Source organism: Varanus komodoensis, unplaced genomic scaffold (assembly GCF_004798865.1).
Source record: "Varanus komodoensis strain SLA01 unplaced genomic scaffold, ASM479886v1 scaffold15, whole genome shotgun sequence".
Lineage (NCBI taxonomy): Eukaryota > Metazoa > Chordata > Lepidosauria > Squamata > Varanidae > Varanus > Varanus komodoensis.
The window spans coordinates 9,879,983-9,887,566 of record NW_025335440.1 but is presented as its reverse complement, the minus strand read 5'-3'; the positions used below and the strand labels follow the sequence as shown (position 1 = coordinate 9,887,566).

The 7,584-nt window shown below is 54.0% G+C and overlaps 1 protein-coding gene across 6 annotated transcripts in view; it reads right to left on the bottom strand.

Annotated features, from left to right (window-relative positions):
* LOC123020642 (sodium channel protein type 5 subunit alpha-like) overlaps window positions 1-7,584 on the bottom strand; it is a 270,015-nt gene extending 262,431 nt beyond the window's left edge. For 4 of the 6 annotated variants that reach the window (XM_044424584.1, XM_044424586.1, XM_044424587.1 and 1 more), the window contains exon 1: window positions 7,367-7,583. The gene's annotated coding sequence lies outside the window, so the exon portion shown is untranslated. Of the gene's footprint in view, window positions 1-5,999; window positions 6,784-7,366 lie in introns of those variants that run through there. The other 2 variants (XM_044424589.1, XM_044424585.1) reach the window with 2 other exon arrangements.

Below are 7,584 nucleotides of genomic sequence, written 5' to 3'. Positions count from 1 at the left end.
GGGGGGAAGAACCCCTATATTAACAATATTTAAAAAGAAATACATCAAAAATAAAACCTTGCATGAACCAAGACAAACTTTGCAAATACCCTTCTGTGGCTTTTATTTTCCCAGCTGGGCTTACACAAGACACCATTCTCCTGGATGAGCCCAAAAGCCAGAAAGAAAAATTGCTAATTGCTTGGGGTAAACCTTTGGCCAGGACTGTAATTCAGCACTTCTGCTTTGCAGGTGTTCTCCCTGAAATGCCCCTTTGCACTTATACAGGTAGGACTCAGCCGGTGGGACCCAGAGAGACATTCAAGCTATGCTACTTTAATTAAAAAGGGGAAAAAAGGCTTGAGATCCCATTCGATCAAGCAGCGTTGCTGCAATCCTGAACGGGATGGACACAATCCGAATGGCTATGTTAGGAACTCTGCAGTCAGTGGAGTCGCGCAAGACATGACGGGAGAAACCTATACTCAGGAGCAAGGGGGGTGGGGGGCTGCTGCTTCGCTTGTTAGTGGCCCATAAATAAGAGCACAGGCAGAGCACCGCTGCTTTGGGCCAGGAGTCCATCCAGCCCAGCGTTCTGGTCACGCAGCAGTCAATGAGCTGCCCACAGGATCCCACCAGCACGGCGTGAGTGCATCAGCACCCTCACGCCCATGTTCCCCAGCACCTGGTATACACCAGCACCCTGCCTCGATACCGGAGGTGGCAGAACACCCTGTCCGCTTCAAAGCCATGGAGTAATTTCATTCTCCCTTGCCATTTCTGCCATTATTCTGTGCTGTGAGCTGCCCCGAGGTGACCTGCTGAAAGGGTGTGAAGCAAGCTTTAATCGCATAGAAATGTTTTAATAAATGAATAAACCAACGCCAACCCAATTCCCTCCCCTCCCCCATTGCCATTTGGCAAAGCTGGTACTAACGGTACAGGAGGAAACACGACTTCCACCCACTTTGGTGGCAGTTACTCGTAGCTTGGAAACACCAGGGCAGAAAGGGTTACGGCCCCTTCCCCATCTCCTTAGTTCACTCAAAAAAACCCGAAAGGAGGCTGTGATCTCAGATGGCTTGTCATCCGCTTCATGCACCACGCTTAAATTCTACAGCATCCTTTCCTCCATCGCTATCACAGCCTATTCCTCTCCAACACGCCAGCATAGTTTTCTCCGCTGACCTGCTGAAAGGGTGTGAAGCAAGCTCTAATCGCTGGCAGATCCTCACGGCCGAGCTGCACGGCCTCCCCCGTCCCAGTCCCACAGCCTCGTTGCACAACCGGCTGCGAGGGCTGCCCTGCCATTTACGTGGACATGGGCACGGGCACGGGCAAGGAAGGACGGGCTTCCACCTCCCACCTGGTGCAGGTCTTGCATTGCAGGGCAGCGGCATCCCCCTAATGCACCAAATTCAGATGATTCAGACAACAGTTCCCACAAGTGCCAGCCATTGTCCTCAGTAGCTAGGCCTGATGGGAGTCGAAGTCAAAATACCCAGAGAGCACCAGCTGGGGAAGGCTGCATTGAGCAGAGCGGCATAACTGGCTCCAGGTTGGCCCAGGCTTCATGAGTCCAAAGAGCCCTCCAAGCCACATGCAAACCTCCAAGGAATGCTGGAAACGGGCACAAGACGACGCTGAGACCTGGAATCCTTCCACTTCGACAAAGAAGAGGAATACTCAGGTCTCTCCACCTTTTCTGTCCCTTCTATAACTGTATCTATAGCAATAACTCTTGTTATTTGCATTGTCTTTCCATCCCAGCTTTTTTTCCTCTCAAGAGAAAGCCAAGGTGGCTTACATAGCTCCCTTTTATCCTCACAACAACAACCCTCCAGGGCCATCTCAATGCATGGGCCTGGTGGGCACTTGCCCGTGGGCCCCATACTAATCTGTGTATGTTAACCCTTGGAAAATGGGAAAACTTCCAAAATTACCAGTAGTTGTAGTTGTCGTAGGGGCCCCAGGACACTGCTTTGCCGGGGCCCATCATGCGGTGAAGGCAGCCCTGCAACCCTCCGAGGTAAGTCAGGTTCAGTGTGAGTGACCAGCCCAAAATCATCCTGTGAGTTTCATGGCCAAGTGAAGACAAGAACCACTTCAATGGCCCACGAACATAGAAGCAAAGACCTGGGAGCTCAAACATCCTTCCAGAACCTGGTGCCTTCCAGAAGTTCGCTTCCTACAACAGCTCCCATCAGCTTCCACCAACACATCCAACGACCAGAGATGGGTGTGATCCCAAACTTCTGGAAGGTTGGGGAAGGCTGCCTTGAACTGACACTCCAGTTCAGTTTCTGGGTCAGGCTTTGTCCACACAGAAGATCCCCATGTTATAGATCTGACATCCTAGTATTTATTTATTTATTTAGTAAGCTTCTGTGCCGCCCCATTCACCAAAGCCTCAGGGCAGCTTACAACAATAAATAAATATATATAATCATATAAAAACAATATAATTGGAAACGCCCTGGCCAAAGATATAAAATCAATAAATAAGCTAACAATTAAAATGCCGTTTAAATAAAAAGGCCTTGGCCTGGTGCTGAAAAACAAATAATGACGGCGCCAGACGGACCTCTCTGGGGAGTGGATTCCATGGGTTGGGCGCCACCGCAGAGAAGGCCCTCCTCCGGGTACTCACCCTCCTAATTTCCTTCACGGAGGGTTCCTGGAGGAGGGCCTCTCCCGCTGATCCCAAGGAGTGGGAGGGCATGTATGGACATAAGCGCTCCTTTAGGTAACCAGGTCCCAAGCCGTTAAGGGCTTTATAGGTCATCACCAACACCTTGAATTGGGCCCGGACTTCCATGGGGATCCAGTGAAGCTGACGGAGGACTGGAGTCGTGTGAACATAACGCCCCGTCCCCGTCAGCAGCCTGGCAGCTCTATTCTGCACCAATTGAGAGAGGCATGGTGGAGCAGCGGTTTGCGCATCCAGCTGGGCCTGGAGGGATGTGGGTTCCAGTCCCTTCGGCCATGAAGCTCACTGAGTCAGTCGCTGAGTCAACCTGTCCTACTTCACAGGGTTGTTGTGAAGATGACACAGAGAGGAGGAGGAGGGCCATGTATGCCCCTTTTTGAAGTTTGGAGTGGTGGATGGCAGGATATAAACATAACAAATATAATAAATAATAGAGGAAGGCCATGCAATGAGCAGAGGCTTTGTCCTTGGAGTCTCCTTGGGCCAAAATTTTAAGCCGGTGTACCAACTGCAATCCGATGGAACACGGTGGCCAGAAAACTGGGCCGAACCATTCGAAGGCAGCGCTGCTCTGTACCTCCCCCGCTCTCCTCTGCACTTGCTGTTGCCCTCCGCCGACAGAAGCAGATGCTGAATTTGCATGAAAGCCTCTAGAAGGCTGTTGCGTTTGGCACACGGCTTTGGCTCCCGTACGTGGATCATCCAGGCAGGGGGCTCGGGGGTGTTCCCTCCAGACCACACATCCTCTGGCTTAATCCTTTCCCAATTCTATTTTCCTGCTGTCTGTTTCTTCTCCAGGAGCCTTTGGGGGGGGGCGGGGGGGGATGCTCAGTGGCGGAGCCGTGCTCTGCCCAAGAAGATCCCAGGCTCGGTCCCTCGGCGTCGCCACACAGGGCTTGAGCTCGCCCTGCACGAGGCCTTGGAGAACTGCTGCCAGCCCGTGTTGACAGTAGTGGGCTGGATGGGCCACAGGTCTGACACAACCTCAGGCAGCCTCTGATGCGCCTACTATGGGCTCACGCAGAGACACACAAGCACCCAGGACCCACTGCTGGGAAATTGGTCCACTGCCCCAAGGAATTCCAGGGAGCCTGCTACACTCGTGTGCCCAATACTGGGAAAGCTAGAGAAGGCCGTCTCCCAGGGCGCAGGGAAGCTGGACTCATGGCATATCTAGGCTCAAAGCATTTACTCAGCCACCCACAGGCTTGTGAGGATCATGGTACTTGTGCCACCATCCACACACGGTCCCTTTATCCCCGGCCTTTTCCCCTCTGGCAAGAAACCAGAGGTGCCTTGCATGGTTCTCCTTCACTCCCAGTTTTCCTCCAGACAACAACCTTGTGAGGTAGGTTAGGCTGAGAGTCTGTGACTGGCGCAAAGTCATGCAGTGGTCAGGAGCTCCGCAGAGTAGAACCTGGCTCTCCCAGCCCCCCCCCCCCCAGCCCAGCACTGAGACCTGTGCAGGCCCATGTGAGCATCCCCCCCACAACAGCCACCCCACAGGAGGAAAGGACAGCATGCATTCCTGGGCAGAAATGCAGCACCACGCATGGGGTTTGCGTGCAGCTTGGCACCCCCTTGAAAAGCCGCATTTTCCTGAGGAGTTCATTTACACATGCAGGAAACGAGTGCAGAGCAATCAGGGGGTGTGCGTGTTGTTTGTGTGAAAGGGATGGGTCCGTATTCACCACCGAAGCCAACGAAAGGATCTCACTCCTGTTCCCTAATGCCTAGAGACAGAAAGGCTGCACAGGGAATGATGCATGGGGAACCCTGCAAAGCCACAAGCTTCCCCGTTTTTAGAGCTGTGCGTGTTCACAGTCACCGAGTCATATCAATCTCTCTTCCTAGTCCATTTATATAGGCTTTGCAAAGCTTGCAAAAAGCTACTAGCCTAGAAATACTGACGCCTGCCTGCCCGGGCTTGCCTGCCCATGAGCCAGAGGTAACCTCCAAGACAAAAAGGAGGACCAACCTTTCTCCTAGAGAAGATCCTGTCTCGCCACAGGCAGGCATGAAGCAATGAGCCTGAAAGTGGGGAGCCCCAGGCTGGAATCGCCACTCGCTCCACTCACCTTGGGCCAGGCACTCACCTCGCAGCCTCCCAGGGTGAACATGGGCAGGGCAGCCCTGCACCCTCCCTTGAGCCCCTCAGTATACAGAACCAGAAGAAGTTGCCTTCAATCAAGCCAGGGTGTTGGTCGACATAGCCCAGCGTTGTCAACTAATAAGGAATGCGTGCCTTTACGAATCTAACTATCGAGAGTATTTCCACCCTGTATATTGCTGTGAAGCCTCCCGAATACCTGGGAGTGCACACAAGCAGATGGAGGTGCCAGTCACACAACTGTTCTCCCACCAGGTGTTTTCTTGCTTTCATCCTGGCCTTTTCATCATGGGAGGCAGGTTGGAGTTAGGGAGCTGGAACCCAGGCCCAAATCCAACACGCTGGCCATTGCACTGCAGGGACTAAAGCGAGCGGGAGAAAGCATGCAGACATGCAGCTCTGGTGATGCCTTCAGGAGCTCCCCTCTTCCCTAGTTTGTCTGGCTCCTCCCCCGAGCTCACCCCAATGCTTGCTAGATCCTCAGAGAGAGGCTACCAATTGCTCATCCTTTGCTAAATATCCTGAATGGGAGAGTGAGAGAAAAGCAAAACACCCCCCTCAAGGCCCTCCATCATCTCTTAAGTTCAGTGCCATGTGTGCGCAAATATTATTCTTAGCATTCTCTTTGACCGGTCACATTGAACGAATTACATAAACCCAACCTCTTTAACGCTGAAACCTTTTGATGTGTAAATCTAAAAATATCGCCACTCCTACCACAGGCCAGCATTAAAATTTGCTTTGTGGTCAAGCCCCGTTGCCAAAAGAAACAGGAAGGGTTGATCTTGGGAAGGAAGAGAAACGAAAGTGACAGTGGGTGCAAAGATCATCGCAGCTCAAGCTGCTGAGGAAAGAGCCATCCCCAGCACGACCCAAGGATGCTGTGGCGCAGCTTCCCCAGAAATCTGCTCCGGGTTTCTCTGTACCACGATCGCATCCCAGCTGCTCGGGCGTTCGTCTAATTCCACTGCCCTCTCGCAATGAGATGGCCGCATCCTGGTTTCTCCACTGGGCTGAGCTCCCCAAAGCTTATGGGATCTGCCGTTTCCATCTGTGACTCCACCTGCCTGGGTTTCCCAGGCCAAAAGTGAGGATCAGCTATACGTGTTGGAAAACACATCGCTCGCGCGCTCGCTCGCTCGCTCTCTCTCCTCTCTCTCTCCCCCCCCCCCCCATCCCTTTTCATGTCACTCACGCCACCTGGGAAAGCGAATCCGGAGGACCGGTCCCACGGGCTCCCGGGCAAGCGCCTCGGCAGGCAGCGCAGCGCAGCGCAGCGCAGCGCAGCGCAGCGCGCGCGCCAAACTTCAGCACCCTGGACAGGGCGCCTGCTCGTTCCAATCGGAGGAGCCGACACGCAATGTGCTAATCATTCTTGAAATATTGTTGAAACTGGCCATGTGCCTGTTGAAGACATTTGCGGGTCTGTTTATTTTTAGCATTGACAAATCCTCTTTGGATCATGCAGTGTTTATCCCACTCGGTGCCCAGTCTTTCGGGAGGGTTGCTCGTCACCCTCGCGGTGAACCAAATTGGGTCCCCCAGCTTTTTTCGCACCGCTCAAAACGGAGAGAGGCGGGTCGCGGAGGTCGTAAAAAGTTACCCCGGGAGTTTCGTACGTCCCTTTCAAAAAGAGCTAGAAGTTCGTTTCGCTCGCTCCTTTGGAGAACAAAACCCTAAACTTGTTGCTCTGGATTACGATATTTTCACTCTGAATCTTACTTTCCATCTAAAGAAAAAAAATAGAATAAATTCTGGAAAATTACTCATTGCCATCCCTTCACCCTCCTCATTTCCCCCAGGGACGCAGATGGCTAGGAAGTTACTGTTTCTCTGAATTCCCACCCCAATCCCGAAATTCTGATCTCCAAGATTCTGCGTAGCCTCTATTTGTCTCACGACGCAGCAATTGCGATATTTTCATTTCAAGTCAGGCTGGCTAAGATACAGACCTCCAAACACCAACTTTTGATTTATAGATTCCAAGACTGATCTTTGGAAAATAGAAACTGGCAGGAAATACGTAAATCTTACGGTTTGCGATGGCAGCAGAGAAGATTTCAAAGTCCCGTTCCGACAAGGAAAACGGAACCCAAGCGGCTTATTTTGCATCAGACCATCCCCAAATCCTCAGCCCTTTAGAAAACAAAAGCAGGGAAGCAAAGCAGGCGGACGGCTTCATTTCGGCAACTCTGCCCAGACTGAGAAAGTCAAACTTTTGCCGTTCGATTCGGAAATGGCCGGTTTCCTGCGCCCGCGGAGGTGGGCGCCCCGGGTCCTCAAGCGCTCCTCGCCCCCCACGCGCAGGCAGGCAAGCGGACCCCAGCACTGTCGAGGAAGCCCCCGCTTCCCAGACCCGCACCCCGCGCCCCGCGGCTCCACATCAGCATCTCCTCCGGAGAGGCGAGGCGACCTTCGGAGAAAACTTCGCGGCGCCCAGGGGAGGTCCGGGCGCCTCGCCGCGCCGCGCCGCGCCGCCCTCCGCGCGGGAGCAGCCCCAGCCGTCGGGGAAGGAAGGCACCGCCGCGGCGCGAGCACACGCCCCCTCGGAGCCCGGGGAAACTCACCGCGGCGTCAGCGCTCGCCTCCTCCGAAGTCCAGGCGGGCTCGAGGGGCCATCGCCGAGTTGTAAGTCCCCGATTAATAGCTCCACAGCTCCCGAGAGCGCGCCGCGTCCCTCATCGCGCCGACGCTCTGCCGCCGGGGAGCCCCTTCTCCATCCCAGACGGCGGCAGCTCCCGGCCGAGCACGGGGGGCGGTCGCGCCGCCGCCTGCGGACGCCCAG